The 17821-nt window shown below is 38.9% G+C and overlaps 1 protein-coding gene and 1 long non-coding RNA gene across 3 annotated transcripts in view; both read left to right on the top strand.

Annotated features, from left to right (window-relative positions):
* Positions 1-1541: 1541 nt before the first annotated feature.
* Positions 1542-3081, top strand: LOC133538160 (uncharacterized). The gene is made up of 2 exons (XR_009802939.1): positions 1542-1636; positions 2466-3081. It is a non-coding gene; the product is annotated as an uncharacterized LOC133538160 (long non-coding RNA).
* A 12084-nt stretch (positions 3082-15165) lies between these two features.
* Positions 15166-17821, top strand: part of LOC133538157 (tubulin monoglutamylase TTLL4-like) — a 42002-nt gene continuing 39346 nt past the window's right edge. For both annotated transcript variants that reach the window (XR_009802937.1, XM_061879515.1), the window contains exon 1: positions 15166-15415. The gene's annotated coding sequence lies outside the window, so the exon portion shown is untranslated. The remainder of the gene's footprint in view (positions 15416-17821) is intronic.

The following is a 17821-nucleotide window of genomic DNA, read 5'->3' as shown; positions in this document are numbered from 1 at the left end:
TTTTTTTAAGAAAGCAATGTCATCTGAGCAGCATGTGACCATATATTTGATAGTTTAAATGTTTACGATCGTTTGAAACAACTTCCAGATTTCGATGTATTGATGGCTGGGAATGTTACGTGTGGAGATGTGGACACGCACGCACTTCACACACACACACACACACACACACACACAGACACAGACACGCACAGACACACAGACACACACACACACACACACACACACACACACACACACACACACACACACACACGCAGAGGAGGGGTACAAAAGGGCAATGTAAGGCTTAGTCATTATTTGGAGCTTTATACGTTAGCGTAAAGACTTTGTTCGATTCGGTCATGATTAGTGAAACGCCTGTTTCGATTTATAAAAATAATAAAACTTACATTGACGCTCCGCAAAAAAGTCGAGTGTTTCTAAATCGTATTCAGTTTTCAGCTAAAAGAAAGAAGAGACGGAAGCCCTTTCTCGATATTTTCATCGTTATCTACCGTGGATTGGGAAGTTTTTGGTGGACACGCACACACACGCACACACACACACACACACACACACACACACACACACACACACACACACACACACACACACACACACACACTTCACACACACACACACACACACACGCACACACACACACACACGCACGCACGCACGCACGCACGCACGCACGCACGCACGCACACACACACACACACACACACACACACACACACACACACACACACACACACACACACACACACACACACACACACACACACACACATTCGTACGCACTGAAACAACTTCCGTACCTCACGAAAACATATTTAAACAGATGGAAAAAACTATCGCAGAACACAGTGTCACGTAGCAACTGGTCTTTACGGTCGTTTGAATCAACAGGTCAGTTTGGGGGACAAAAGGAGGGTTCAGTTTTTACTGACTTCCCATCTGACAGTTTAAATGTTTATGACCGTTTGAATCAACAGGACACGCACGCACACACACACACACGCACGCACACACACACACACACACACACACATACACACACACACACACACGCACACACACACACACACACACACACACACACACACACACCATTACCTCTGCTTTACCATGTTATTAGACATTGGTTTAACTCCATTTAAGCATTTAAACGTTAAAAGCATTGCACTTGTACGACGATGTAATACCTTTTTTTTTTTAACAGCCGATGACGACGAAGTGAAAGACGATGAACTTTGCTTAAACGGTCTTACAAAGTTGGAAGATGATTTTCGAGGTGTGTTTAAACCTTCAAATTATTTAATATTATGTGTATTCATTATTTAGTTTCATAGAGGATTTGCCGTAAGATCCTAACGCGATCGTTTTAACACAATCGCAGTCTGGTGAGTCAAATGATTCTCATTTTACAAGAAAAAAAACATGCGGTATACGATACATATATACATATATTTACTTACAGATTTTCCGTTTACATCTCTTGCTCACTGGTCTCCCTTAAAGCTGGCGGGTCCGTCAACGGCCGTTCCAGGCAGAGGAGAAGGCTTGATTGCGCCAAAGACTCCAGACATCGAATCCTTGCTCCGAGGGGAAATCATCGAAAACGACGGTGAATGTCCGACAGGCACCCGCTGTAAGTTTTTCTCGTTTTCTGTAAGCTTTTTAAGATTCTCAGGAGCTTTAAAGAGCTCCTCTCATTCCAATGTCTTTCGCTCAAATGAATTTCGCGCCTAAGGGGAATGGGCGGGGACTGATTCCGGAGGTGGGCGGTTGTTTCCGCCAAGCAACCTTCTGGTTGAAATGGAGTGTGGATCAAGATGGATCCCTACTCTATATTCTTTTATTTAACCCAATGTTTTTTAAATACGTGTATAATGCTTTATATCCTATGTGTTGTGAATTCCATCCTACAATATCTTCCAAGGAACCCAAAGAAATGTTACCACACCTCCCGCTTTATTTATTCTATAGATTGCCTGAACTATTTCATAAACTAAATCTTGTCTTGTTTCTGATGCTATGTTTTTTATGCTCATCAATGCACTGTTGGACTGCGAGCACACAACTACTTTCCTTGCTTTGTTTTCCTCTATCCAGTTAACTGCCATATAAATTGCTACCAATTCCCCCGTAAAAACAGATAGTTTATCACTGATTATTTTATTTAATACTATGTTTCCTTGTGGGATAACTGCTACAGCTCTTACCTTTATTTTTTTTTATATAGTTTTTGATGCATCCGTATATATCATATCTCAATCCATTTTTCTATCCGGTAACTATTTAAATTTCTATTCTTTAGTAATTGCATGTTTTCTTTTGGGTTATCAAACATCCACGGTGGTATTGCAGGCATTGGTACTGTAGGACTAACTTTAATATTGTCAATTTTAACTTTATTACATATGTCTCCTATAATCCACCCAAAACTATTCTTTTTTGTTTTCTCTTTTTCTTGGCAGATTGGTAGCACTGGACAAGTCGGATATCCTTGCTTGGATCCTTTTAAAGTTGCCCGATAAACTGCTGAGAGTTGATCTCTCCTCTTGTCCAAAGGTTTTTCGTTCATTTTTACTTGTAATACTGGCACTAGGGTTGATGTAGTAGCTCCACAACATAACCTTAAAGCCTGTGACTGGATCCGGTCTATTTTCCCAAGTCATGTTTTTGAAGCAGATTGGTAAATAATGCATCCGTAATCAATAACAGATGGAATTAAAGTTATAAATATATACATGTATTGTTTTCAACGTTAACCTATCAGCCCCCCAATCATTACCCCTCAAAGACCTCATTATATTTAACACCTTTTTACTTTTTCCCCTATTTTTTTATTTTCTGGAAGGAACACTCCTGAAGGAATAAATAAAGTACTATCTAATCTAATCTAATCAAATCTATTTTGCTGATGTGGGTTGACTAGTTCATATTTTTATCAAACCATATTCCTAAATATTTAAATACTTGTACCTCTTCTATATTTTCACCTTAGAGTTTTTATTTGGAGCTTGTTTTGTACTTTTGTCTTTGTAAAATGTATGACTTTTGTCTTTCCAACAGAGAATCTTAAACCTCAAACCGTTCCCCAGTCTTGAACATTATTTACCACTTTGTTAGTTTTTTGATTATTTCTTTTGACTCTAAATAATATACTAGTCTTTCATTAATCTTTTTTTTTTTTTCCATTACTTTTCCCCAAATTTATAATTTCCTGCCTCTTCCGGGTCTTACCCTGACTTGCATATTGGAATTGTTACCGCTAATTTTCCCCTCTGCCGGTCATTCTCCTTCTTCATATATCCTGTCATATCATTTCAAGACCACTTCTTTGACGATGCTACCTAAGTTTTTGATCATTTGATAACCCGCTAGGTCTTTCCCCGGTGACGTATTTTTAACCTTTTTCAAAATTCGAACCATTTCATTCAAAGAAAATGTCATATCCATAGTGTTGGTAAAGCTATTATCGTTGTCTTCCATCATTTCCCCAATATTTAAACTCATTGTTTTTTCTCTCTTTTGTTTTTCCACATTTCTCAAATTATCATTACTGTGCACTTTAACACATTTTTTTTTGCTAAAGGTTCTGCTGTTTCTTTACCCGTGACTACATCTTCTTTAATAAATGTGGCACATCATCCTCTTTACCCTTCATTCCTATCTTTACGAATCGTTATATATCCTTTTATTATAAAGTTTAATTTTGGCTTCAGCCCTGTTTCTTGAATACAAATTATACGTGGTTTAGTTTTCATATTTTTAATATATCCCTTTAATTCATGTTCGGTTGCTATCAAACTTCTGGCATTCCACCGGACCATTAACAGGGTGTTGGAATGTGGTAACATGACTCCGTCACGTCTACTCTCCGTAGTACAGCTTGCACCCGGTACCAAGATAGTTCTTTCAACAACTTTGATGCTGCTTTGACAATTATTTTGATCTTCTCAGTCTTATTTTTACTTTCATTTTGTATCAAAGCTGAGTTGTGCTCTCTGGTTTATTTTGCAAATGAACCGACAGAACATGATCATGTACAAGACTCGCCTACCCACAATGCACTGCAACCCAACGCTCCTGGTCGGATGTTTTTTTCGGGGTTCATGGAGAGATGCGGTAAAGAGTGGTAGCCAAGACACACGGTCACACACGGTCACACACGGTCACACACGGTCACACTCGGCAATTATTTTGACCTGGGGAGCAGATATAGAGGAAAAAAAATTTGTCTGGGGGGCCGGGATATCTGATTTTCAGGTACAAAAAACTTCACAATGACACAAAATAAACACAACAGTTAAACCTCACACTAAAAACAAGACATTGACTTGTACGTTCAAAAGACAGAATAGAACAAGTCAAGACATGCAATGCCATCTACAAAATGTTATGTAAATGTTAGTCATTACACACGCGGCTATGGTTTTGATGTATTTGTTGCAGACATGTTTACGTCAAGTAAGATCACATGGTTCCATTTGCACCTTTCAACAAATCTGAAAAGGAATATTAAGAAGTAAAACTTATATTTAATCCTACCTCTTCTCCGAGCACACGGTGACCGTACATACGGGTCGAAAAATGTTGACCTAATTCAGCATTTCTCAAAGTGTGGGGAATAGAGACATGACAGGTGGGGCGCGAGGAAAGGGAGGAAATTTTTTATTTTTTATTTTTTTTATTTTTTTTTTTTTTATTTTTATTTTTTTTTTTTTTTTTACTATGCTTTCATTTTCTATACACACTGTAAATCACTTTGTGATTCTGTCTGTGAAATCCGCCGTATAAATAAATGTAAATTACTTATTTTTCCTGTAGGCTTTAAATTTCTCGGCAGGAGCGAAAGTTTGACAGACATAGCAACAGTAACTTTTGCAGGCAGGTCTAAGAGGAACAAACTTTCGCGCGGATGGGTAGCAGGCTAATGTGCGAACCACAATTACACAAAATGGATACATTTGCAACTCGCACCTCAAAGGTCTGCGGAGAAACAAAAATATGACGGGTCTAATCAACCAAAAAGTCAACCTAAAAGAAAATATGGCGAAGGGTATCTTGCTCTTGGATTCACGGCAGCGGAGGTGGGGGCAGAGGAGAGACCCCTGTGTGTTCTTTGTCTAAAACGGCTAGCAGCAAACAGCATCAGGCCCAACAAAGTAAAGAGACAACTCGAGACCACACATGATGTCCAATAAATTGTTTTGTTGGGGCGATGGGGGTAGGTGGGCCTTGAGTCTAAAGTGGTGATGACAGAAAAAAAAAAAAAGTTTGAGAAGCCCTGACCTAATTGTACGGATCTCACTTTAAACGGCAAACCGATCATTTAAATGTTTTCACTTTGAATATGAAACGAGGAGTAAAATGTACAATGTACAATATTATCAATTATTTCACAAGGACATGTTTTAAGGATATTGTACAGTATCATTAAATCTAAAATGAATGTGATCACTTTCAGGATCATTTTATTTTTAGCCAGTAAACAACTGTTATGTACTTTTGAATCGGGTTTTCCCCTTTAAATAACAAAAATTATAGAATTTTACAATATTCATTATTATTAAATATTAAATGTGCCAACTAGTTTTACGGCATACATCATCCCCCCTTTACCCATTTGTTAAAAAGACGAAAGTTGATGCGAACGCCTACGTGCTGTCAGAAAACTAAAAGAAGAAGAATGCCTTTGTGCAATTACTGCTAATAAATCAATCAATAAAATGCATCAGTCAAATAGTACAGGCAACTTCGTTAACATGGAGCCACAGACAATTTCATTCAAAAAGTCCCAATTGCTAACATAAAGATACAACAACAAATAAAGGCAAAGAAGGCCTAGTAGGTAATTACAACAACAGACAAAGTATTAAAAATATCGGTCCAATAACTGCACAGGGATGGGCAGAGCCAAAACATGTGTAGCAAGTAAGCTGGAGACTGTTGACACTGAAATAAGGCTATATGTGGCACAGATACAAGATTTATAAACTCTACTTAAACCCCCACTTAAGAACTTTCAGTTTTGGTTTATATTGGCCGCACCAGTGAACCAAAGCGATGGCGTTTTCCCAAAAGGAAAACCACATTTACCATGAGGACTAGCGCATATAGCGTCCAACTGACACGATAATGCCACAATGATTCTGTATTACTGAACTTTCCACAGTAGGAACCTACATTCGTTTTCTACCACTTATTCCCTTTTGGGGACGTGGGGGTCGCTGGCGCCTATCTCAGCTACAATCGGGTGGAAGGAGGTGTACACCCTGGACAAGTCGCCCCCTCATTGCAGGGTCAACATAGATAGACGGACAACATTCACACCAACCTACATATTTTACTCAAACCTTATATTTGCAGTTTGAAGTCACTGCATTGTTTTTTCCTTGTACAGTTCTTTTGAGTTTGTTGCGTGGTTGGTCAGTGTGGAACTGCAAAGTATCGCGCTGGTGGGTATTTATTGCCACCACACAAATTTCCAGTAGCTAAAATTAGTATTATTATTCTGATTTGAGCATTGAAAGTCACTTACTAGTTTAGCAGGAACAGATCCAAAGCAGCATTGGTCTAAAATCTCTTGTCTTTTGACCTCACGCAAGTTAGTGAAAGTCGTGCCATTGTTGATCCTTGATTGTCCCTCCCTTTTTTTTTTTTTTTGAAAACCCGATTCAAAAGTACATAACAGTTGTTTACTGGCTAAAAATAAAATGATCCTGAAAGTGATCACATTCATTTTAGATTTAATTATACTGTACAATATCCTTAAAACATGTCCTTGTGAAATAATTGATAATATTGTACATTGTACATTTTACTCCTCGTTTCATATTCAAAGTGAAAACATTTAAATGATCGGTTTGCCGTTTAAAGTGAGATCCGTACAATTAGGTCAGGGCTTCTCAAACTTTTTTTTTTTTTGTCATCAGCACTTTAGACTCAAGGCCCACCTACCCCCATCGCCCCAACAAAACAATTTATTGGACATCATGTGTGGTCTCGAGTTGTCTCTTTACTTTGTTGGGCCTGATGCTGTCTGCTGCTAGCCGTTTTAGACAAAGAACACACAGGGGTCTCTCCTCTGCCCCCACCTCCGCTGCCGTGAATCCAAGAGCAAGATACCCTTCGCCATATTTTCTTTTAGGTTGACTTTTTGGTTGATTAGACCCGTCATATTTTTGTTTCTCCGCAGACCTTTGAGGTGCGAGTTGCAAATGTATCCATTTTGTATAATTGTGGTCCGCACATTAGCCTGCTACCCATCCGCGCGAAAGTTTGTTCCTCTTAGCCCTGCCTGCAAAAGTTACTGTTGCTATGTCTGTCAAACTTTCGCTCCTGCCGAGAAATTTAAAGCCTACAGGAAAAATAAGTAATTTACATTTATTTATACGGCGGATTTCACAGACAGAATCACAAAGTGATTTACAGTGTGTATAGAAAATGAAAGCATAGTAAAAAAAAATCAAAAATAAAAAAATGTCCTCCCTTTCCTCGCGCCCCACCTGTCATGTCTCTATTCCCCACACTTTGAGAAATGCTGAATTAGGTCAACATTTTTCGACCCGTATGTACAGTCACCGTGTGCTCGGAGAAGAGGTAGGATTAAATATAAGTTTTACTTCTTAATATTCCTTTTCAGATTTGTTGAAAGGTGCAAATGGAACCATGTGATGTTACTTGACGTAAACATGTCTGTAACAAATACATCAAAACCATAGCCGCGTGTGTAATGACTAACATTTACATAACATTTTGTAGATGGCATTGCATGTCTTGACTTGTTCTATTCTGTCTTTTGAACGTACAAGTCAATGTCTTGATTTTAGTGTGAGGTTTAACTGTTGTGTTTATTTTGTGTCATTGTGAAGTTTTTTGTACCTGAAAATCAGATATCCCGGCCCCCCAGACACATTTTTTCCTCTATATCTGCTCCCCAGGTCAAAATAATTGCCGAGTGTGACCGTGTGTGACCGTGTGTGACCGTGTGTGACCGTGTGTGACCGTGTGTCTTGGCTACCACTCTTTACCGCATCTCTCCATGAACCCCGAAAAAAACATCCGACCAGGAGCGTTGGGCTGCAGTGCATTGTGGGTAGGCGAGTCTTGTACATGATCATGTTCTGTCGGTTCATTTGCAAAATAAACCAGAGAGCACAACTCAGCTTTGATACAAAATGAAAGTAAAAATAAGACTGAGAAGATCAAAATAATTGTCAAAGCAGCATCAAAGTTGTTGAAAGAACTATCTTGGTACCGGGTGCAAGCTGTACTACGGAGAGTAGACGTGACGGAGTCATGTTACCACATTCCAACACCCTGTTAATGGTCCGGTGGAATGCCAGAAGTTTGATAGCAACCGAACATGAATTAAAGGGATATATTAAAAATATGAAAACTAAACCACGTATAATTTGTATTCAAGAAACAGGGTTGAAGCCAAAATTAAACTTTATAATAAAAGGATATATAACGATTCGTAAAGATAGGAATGAAGGGTAAAGAGGATGATGTGCCACATTTATTAAAGAAGATGTAGTCACGGGTAAAGAAACAGCAGAACCTTTAGCAAAAAAAATGTGTTAAAGTGCACAGTAATGATAATTTGAGAAATGTGGAAAAACAAAAGAGGGAAAAAACAATGAGTTTAAATATTGGGGAAATGATGGAAGACAACGTTAATAGCTTTACCAACACTATGGATATGACATTTTCTTTGAATGAAATGGTTCGAATTTTGAAAAAGGTTAAAAATACGTCACCGGGGAAAGACCTAGCGGGTTATCAAATGATCAAAAACTTAGGTGGCATCGTCAAAGAAGTGGTCTTGAAATGATATGACAGGATATATGAAGAAGGAGAATGACCGGCAGAGGGGAAAATTAGCGGTAACAATTCCAATATGCAAGTCAGGGTAAGACCCGGAAGAGGCAGGAAATTATAAATTTGGGGAAAAGTAATGGAAAAAAAAAAAGATTAATGAAAGACTAGTATATTATTTAGAGTCAAAAGAAATAATCAAAAAACTAACAAAGTGGTAAATAATGTTCAAGACTGGGGAACGGCTTGAGGTTTAAGATTCTCTGTTGGAAAGACAAAAGTCATACATTTTACAAAGACAAAAGTACAAAACAAGCTCCAAATAAAAACTCTAAGGTGAAAATATAGAAGAGGTACAAGTATTTAAATATTTAGGAATATGGTTTGATAAAAATATGAACTAGTCAACCCACATCAGCAAAATAGATTTGATTAGATTAGATTAGATAGTACTTTATTTATTCCTTCAGGAGTGTTCCTTCCGGAAAATAAAAAAATAGGGGAAAAAGTAAAAAGGTGTTAAATATAATGAGGTCTTTGAGGGGTAATGATTGGGGGGCTGATAGGTTAACGTTGAAAACAATACATGTATATATTTATAACTTTAATTCCATCTGTTATTGATTACGGATGCATTATTTACCAATCTGCTTCAAAAACATGACTTGGGAAAATAGACCGGATCCAGTCACAGGCTTTAAGGTTATGTTGTGGAGCTACTACATCAACCCTAGTGCCAGTATTACAAGTAAAAATGAACGAAAAACCTTTGGACAAGAGGAGAGATCAACTCTCAGCAGTTTATCGGGCAACTTTAAAAGGATCCAAGCAAGGATATCCGACTTGTCCAGTGCTACCAATCTGCCAAGAAAAAGAGAAAACAAAAAAGAATAGTTTTGGGTGGATTATAGGAGACATATGTAATAAAGTTAAAATTGACAATATTAAAGTTAGTCCTACGGTACCAATGCCTGCAATACCACCGTGGATGTTTGATAACCCAAAAGAAAACATGCAATTACTAAAGAATAGAAATTTAAATAGTTACCGGATAGAAAAATGGATTGAGATATGATATATACGGATGCATCAAAAACTATATAAAAAAAAATAAAGGTAAGAGCTGTAGCAGTTATCCCACAAGGAAACATAGTATTAAATAAAATAATCAGTGATAAACTATCTGTTTTTACGGGGGAATTGGTAGCAATTTATATGGCAGTTAACTGGATAGAGGAAAACAAAGCAAGGAAAGTAGTTGTGTGCTCGCAGTCCAACAGTGCATTGATGAGCATAAAAAACATAGCATCAGAAACAAGACAAGATTTAGTTTATGAAATAGTTCAGGCAATCTATAGAATAAATAAAGCGGGAGGTGTGGTAACATTTCTTTGGGTTCCTTGGAAGATATTGTAGGATGGAATTCACAACCCATAGGATATAAAGCATTATACACGTATTTAAAAAACATTGGGTTAAATAAAAGAATATAGAGTAGGGATCCATCTTGATCCACACTCCATTTCAACCAGAAGGTTGCTTGGCGGAAACAACCGCCCACCTCCGGAATCAGTCCCCGCCCATTCCCCTTAGGCGCGAAATTCATTTGAGCGAAAGACATTGGAATGAGAGGAGCTCTTTAAAGCTCCTGAGAATCTTAAAAAGCTTACAGAAAACGAGAAAAACTTACAGCGGGTGCCTGTCGGACATTCACCGTCGTTTTCGATGATTTCCCCTCGGAGCAAGGATTCGATGTCTGGAGTCTTTGGCGCAATCAAGCCTTCTCCTCTGCCTGGAACGGCCGTTGACGGACCCGCCAGCTTTAAGGGAGACCAGTGAGCAAGAGATGTAAACGGAAAATCTGTAAGTAAATATATGTATATATGTATCGTATACCGCATGTTTTTTTTCTTGTAAAATGAGAATCATTTGACTCACCAGACTGCGATTGTGTTAAAACGATCGCGTTAGGATCTTACGGCAAATCCTCTATGAAACTAAATAATGAATACACATAATATTAAATAATTTGAAGGTTTAAACACACCTCGAAAATCATCTTCCAACTTTGTAAGACCGTTTAAGCAAAGTTCATCGTCTTTCACTTCGTCGTCATCGGCTGTTAAAAAAAAAAAAAGGTATTACATCGTCGTACAAGTGTAATGCTTTTAACGTTTAAATGCTTAAATGGAGTTAAACCAATGTCTAATAACATGGTAAAGCAGAGGTAATGGTGTGTGTGTGTGTGTGTGTGTGTGTGTGTGTGTGCGTGTGTGTGTGTGTGTATGTGTGTGTGTGTGTGTGTGTGTGTGTGCGTGCGTGTGTGTGTGTGTGCGTGCGTGTCCTGTTGATTCAAACGGTCATAAACATTTAAACTGTCAGATGGGAAGTCAGTAAAAACTGAACCCTCCTTTTGTCCCCCAAACTGACCTGTTGATTCAAACGACCGTAAAGACCAGTTGCTACGTGACACTGTGTTCTGCGATAGTTTTTTCCATCTGTTTAAATATGTTTTCGTGAGGTACGGAAGTTGTTTCAGTGCGTACGAATGTGTGTGTGTGTGTGTGTGTGTGCGTGTGTGTGTGTGTGTGTGTGTGTGTGTGTGTGTGCGTGTGTGCGTGCGTGTGTGTGTGTGTGTGTGTGTGTGTGTGTGTGTGTGTGTGTGTGTGTGTGTGTGTGTGTGTGTGTGTGTGTGTGTGAAGTGTGTGTGTGTGTGCGTGTGTGTGCGTGTGTGCGTGTCCACCAAAAACTTCCCAATCCACGGTAGATAACGATGAAAATATCGAGAAAGGGCTTCCGTCTCTTCTTTCTTTTAGCTGAAAACTGAATACGATTTAGAAACACTCGACTTTTTTGCGGAGCGTCAATGTAAGTTTTATTATTTTTATAAATCGACACAGGCGTTTCACTAATCATGACCGAATCGAACAAAGTCTTTACGCTAACGTATAAAGCTCCACCTCCTCTGCGTGTGTGTGTGTGTGTGTGTGTGTGTGTGTGTGTGTGTGTGTGTGTGTGTGTGTGTGTGTGTGTGTGTGTGTGAAGTGCGTGCGTGTCCACATCTCCACACGTAACATTCCCAACCATCAATACATCGAAATCTGGAAGTTGTTTCAAACGATCGTAAACATTTAAACTATCAAATATATGGTCACATGCTGCTCAGATGACATTGCTTTCTTAAAAAAACTGAACCCTCCTCTGTTCCCTGTCAGGTCTTAACTCCACCCTCTTCCTGGTTTAACCACTCCCACCGCAGGTCTTAACTCTGCCCTCTTTCTGTTTAAAACTCCACCCTCTTCCTGGTTTAACCACTCCCACCGCAGGTCTTAACTCCACCCTCTTCCGGGTAAGCCACACCCACTTGACCTTGACATTTGAACCTGACCTTTGACTTTGACCTTTGACTTTGACCTTTAACCTTGACCCCTCATAAATCATTAACCTTTGAACTTGACCCCTCATAAATCATTGACCTTTGACCTTGAGGGTCATAAATCATTGTTTTATGGGGGGTCATAAATCACTTTTGACTAAAGGTAGGGACTTAAATTCTCTGCAAGACATCGATACGACGTTGATTATACGTACTTGTCCTTTAAAACTGACTAAAACGGACTAAAACAACACAGAAAAAGAGTTGTGTTTGTAAAGTGAGATAACATTGATGTTTGATCCACGTTGTTTGTTAGGAAATGAACAAAAATTCAATGGTTAAATCAACATTAGAACCTGACATAGAATAAGCATTGTCAAAAAGCATGTTGTTTCAACGTTGTGTTTGTGTTGCCTTGCCACAGACGAGCTTCTTAACTACCTTGGCAACCTCAGCCCCAGAAATAGGAGAGCCCACCACAGATTTCCCAAGCACTGCTTCCTCATTGGAAGACAAATAGGTGGATTTGAGGAGGTCTTCGAAGTATTGCTTCCACCAAGCCACAACATTCCCAGTCGACATCAGCAGCACACCGTCCTCACCTTACACGGTGTTGACAGTGCACTGCTTCGCACTTCAGAGGTGGCGAATGGTGGTCCAGAATCGCTTTAAAGCCGTCTGGAAGTCATTCTCCTAATGGCTTCTCCGAACTCCTCCAATGTCAGAGTTTTTACCTCTACAACTGCCAAAGTAGCACACCGCTTGGCCTGTCAGTACCTGTCCACTGCTTCCGGAGTCCCATGAGCCGATAGGACTCCTTCTTCCGCTTGACAGCATTTCTTACCCCTGGCGTCCACCAGCAGGTTCTGGGAATCCGCAACGGCAGTTACTGACCGCCTTGCGGCCACATCTTTGATCAGCTACCTCAACAATAGAGTAACAGCATATGGTCCTCTGGGACTCAATATCCAGCGCCTAAATCCTATACCAGGTTCGAAGTTCCCCCGAAGGTGGGCATTGAAACTCTCTCTGATGGGAGACTCTACCGAACGTTCCCAGCAAACCCTCACTATACGCATGGGCCTTCCAGGTCTGTACGGCATCCTCCCCCACCATCGGAGCCAACTCACTACCAGGCGGTGATCGGTTGAAAGCTACGCCCCTCTCTTCACCCAAATCTCCAAAACATAAGTCCGCACATCCGATGATACAACCACAACACTAAGCCGATCATTGAACTGCAGCCTATATCGGAACGCCTGCTGACAAAGCACCCGACTTCTATCTGGAAGTCACCAGAATTGTATTGTAAAATTGACAGTAACATTCTGGTGGATGACCTGCTACTGTATTAATGTAAACTCTCCAGATTTTTTTATATATTTATTTTTTTACAGTGAAGCATGATTTTACTTTACATAAAAAAAGACAAGGCAAATTTGGAAATATATATATATTTTTAATTAGCAAATTTTTCAAAATTTCTAAATTTAAAGAATGAATCCTATAAATTATGTAAATACAAATTATCATATTCTAAATATCAATGTATTGAAAAACATTTCATTTAAAAAAATAAAAAAAGAATATACATATATATATGTATATATATACATATATATATGTATATATATACATATATATATATATATATATATATATATATATACATATATATATACATATATATATATATATATATATATTCATATAATTTTAACAATTTTAAATATACAATAAAAGTTCTGTTTAGGAGTGGAACAAACAGATATATGGTGCTAAATGGCTTGACATCAAGTAAAAACATACAGTATGATAAATAATTAAAAAAATAATATACATACAAATATATATATATATATATATATATATATATATATATATTTTTTTTTTCATATCATTTTATTAACGTAAAATCTCCAGATTTTTTATATATTTTTTTTTTTACAGTGAAGCATCATTTTACTTTACATAAAAAAAGACAAGGCAAATTTGGAAATATATATATATTTTTAAATTTGCAAATTTTTCAAAATTTCTTAATTTAAAGAATGAATCCTATAAATTATGTAAATACAAATGATCATATTTTAAATATCAATGTATTGAAAAACATTTCATTTAAAAAAATAAAAAAAAATAAAAAAAGAATACACACATATATATATATATATATATATATATATATATATATATATATATATATATATATATATATATATATATATATATATATATATATATATATTAACAATCTTAAATATACAATAAAAGTTCTGTTCAGGAGTGGAACAAACAGAAATATGGTGATAAATGGCTTGACATCAAATAAGAACATACAACACAAGTACACCATTATTACCGCCTTTTTTTATTATTACGATATTATTGCAGTACTTGAATGTACTTAATGTAAGTAAAATACTGGAAACGTGCTGATAAGTGCAGTTATTGGATAGTGGACAACATGCTGTTCTACTGCTTTAGTGTCCAGACTACTGCTGCTGGACTAAAGAGAAATATGGCAAAGGGATTATAAGTTTGGTAAAATGTGATGAATACGTGACAGAAAAAGGACATTTATCAAATGTGTTAGCAAATTAAGCAAATCATTCAGAAAACATTGAGAAGTGGGACACAAGCATAAGATAAAGTGACGGGGGCGCTGTCTCTCGACAGCCCTCTAGCGGTAAAACCTTTTAACTACAAGTTAACCGTCACATTTTTTGCTGTCATTACAAAAAATATTTATATTTAATGCATGCTTTTTAAACTACTCGGTCATTTTTGTCCATTCCTCATCAGATAATTTTAATTCAAAGATGAAACAAATTAGTGTTTATTACTGTACGCAGGGGGAAACAAATCAGTCAGTATACTTCCAGTTCTGCATTCTATTTATTTGTTTAACCAACATCTTTAACGACATGTCTCTTTTTTTAGATAAAGAAACTAAAACTACAACTACATTGTTCGGAATAAACGCAAACCGTGACAGTTTGAAGCTGCAATGACCCCAGGAGCCACTGGAGGGCACTCTATCCCAGACGTGAGGCGAAGCATAACCGAGCAGACGATCTTCGGCGGTGATGCGTCACTCTGTTGTGGTGGCGTACGGCCATACTTCGCCACCATGTGAGCGAGTCGCTCCGCGGAGAAAAAGACAAGTTGGAGTGAAACCTGGGAGCAGCGCCGCTCCTCTCATCCGGAGAAACCGAGGAGGTAAGTCGTCTACATTTGAGCAACATTTATTCTAAAAAAAGAAAAAAAAGGTATTTCTTACGCGGGAGTCCTGGTTGCTATGGCGTCACGCTGCTCGAATAGACGAGCATGGGAGCTAGTGGAACGCTAGCTTGCTTATTGACAAGAGTTCTCAAATGTCCAATAAAACATAATTTCTGTCAGACCGACGCCATGTAAGGTTCTCACTTTAGTTGTCTTTGAAGAGTCAAAAAGTAAGGAAACCGGCCTGAAGCCGAGCTGACTAAAACGATGACGTCACCGACACGTTAAAAAACTTTGTCACCTGTCACTGGAACTTTTACGACATCAACAACAACATGGCGGCTTGTATTTATTTCGCTTGCGTTTCATTTTCAATCAACAGAACGGTCTTCTAGCGTTTAATAAGGGGTACACTGTTGTGTTCGTTAGTTTCTCATTATGGACAACAGCAAAGCTACTTGTCTTCGAAACGTTGTGTTCACGAAATGTAGTCCAAATGACCCGAGTTTCATCACTAAACTCCAGAGGTGGGTTGTCCAAAAATGTTAAATAGTGATGTGTGTTGGGGGGCTATTCAACTACATAATGAAGAAGGCTGAAGTTTGAAGAACCCTAGGTCCCAGGGGCCGGACATTAAAAATGAGATGTTCGGTTAGAACAGGGGTGTCAAACTATACATTATACACTAACTATACACATCTATTCTCAAGCGGGCGGGACTTGTAAAATCCTGGCATGATTGTTTACAAATAGAGATAACTTCAGATTAGGGCTGGGCGATACGGGGCCCTAGTGTGTGAATGTTGTTTGTCTGTGTTGGCCCTGCGATGAGGTGGCGACTTCTCCAGGGTGTAAACTGCCTTCTGCCCGAATGCAGCTCAGAAAAGCTCCAGCACCCCGCGATCCCGAAAATGTCAAACGGTAGAAAATGGTTGGGTGGATATCGGAATCAGATATACTTTATTAATCCCCGAGGGGAAAATAAAATTTTCAGCACAATCCCATTCAAGGTCAGATAAACATTACAGTGAGACAGGACAGGATCGCTCACGGGTCTGCCAACTTGCAGCGCCCCTTGCGAAAAAGATGAGATATATACAGGTAAACAAGTGGGGGGAATGGGAGAGAAAAATAAAATAAAAACATCGGTCTAAGCCTGGGTCCCTGCAGAGGGGGTCCAGACTGAGGCCAATGGGAAAAAAACCTCATAGCCATAGCACACATCGAGGGAAACGTCAAACATCCAAGAAGACAAAGGACATTAAAGATTTTAAAAGAGCAGAGATGATGCAACCAGCCCTTTCTTCATGCAGCTATGAATAAAAAGTAAAAGAAACATATACTCTGCGGTAGGAGTGTGGTTAAAAATCGATTTGAATGTGAATCGCGATTCTCACGTTAAAAATCGATTTTTTTTTATCAATCTAACAAAACAATACACAGCAATACCATAACAATGTAATCCAATTCCAAAACCAAACCTGACCCATCAACACTCAGAACTGCAATAAACAGAGCAATTGAGGAGACACAAACACGACACAAAACAAACAAAAAGTAGTGAAACAAAAATGAATATTATCAACAACAGTATCAATATTAGTTATAATTTCAGCATAGCAGTGATTAAAAATCCCTCATTGACATTAGCATTTGACATTTATAAAAAAAGAACAATAGTGTCACAGTGGCTTATAAGCTTGACAACACACTGTGTCCAATGTTTTCACAAAAATAAAATAAGTCATATTTTTGGTTTGTTTAATAGTTAAAACAAATTGACATTATTGCAATTAGTTGCTACCTTACCGTGGTAGAGGAGTTTGCGTGTCCCCATGATCCTAGGAGCTATGTTGTCTGGGGGCTTTCATGCCCCCTGGTAGGGTCTCCCAAGACAAACAGGTCCTAGGTGAGTGATCAGACAAAGAGCAGCTCAAAGACTTCCATGGAATTACAACAAAATGAACTCAGATCTCCCTCGCCCGGACGCGGGTCACCGGGGCCCCGCTCTGGAGCCATGCCCGGAGTTGGGGCACAGCCCGAAGAGGCAACGTGGGTCATCCCTCCAATGGGCTCACCACTCATAGGAGGGGCCATAGAGGTCGGGTGCATTGTGAGCTGGGCGGCAGCCGAAGGCAGGGCACTTGGCGGTCCGATCCTCGGCTACAGAAGCTAGCTCTTGGGACGTGGAACGTCACCTCACTGGGGGGGAAAGAGCCTGAGCTAGTCCGCGAGGTAGAGAAGTTCCGGCTGGATATAGTCGGACTCACCTCGACGCACAGCAAGGGCTCTGGAACCAGTTCTCTCGAGAGGGACTGGACCCTCTTCCACTCTGGCGTTGCCGGCAGTGAGAGGCGACGGGCTGGGGTGGCAATTCTCGTTTCCCCCCGGCTCAAAGTCTGC

The sequence above is a fragment of the Nerophis ophidion genome, linkage group LG19 (genome assembly GCF_033978795.1).
Source record: "Nerophis ophidion isolate RoL-2023_Sa linkage group LG19, RoL_Noph_v1.0, whole genome shotgun sequence".
NCBI lineage: Eukaryota > Metazoa > Chordata > Actinopteri > Syngnathiformes > Syngnathidae > Nerophis > Nerophis ophidion.
This window is presented reverse-complemented; position numbering and strand designations above follow the sequence as displayed.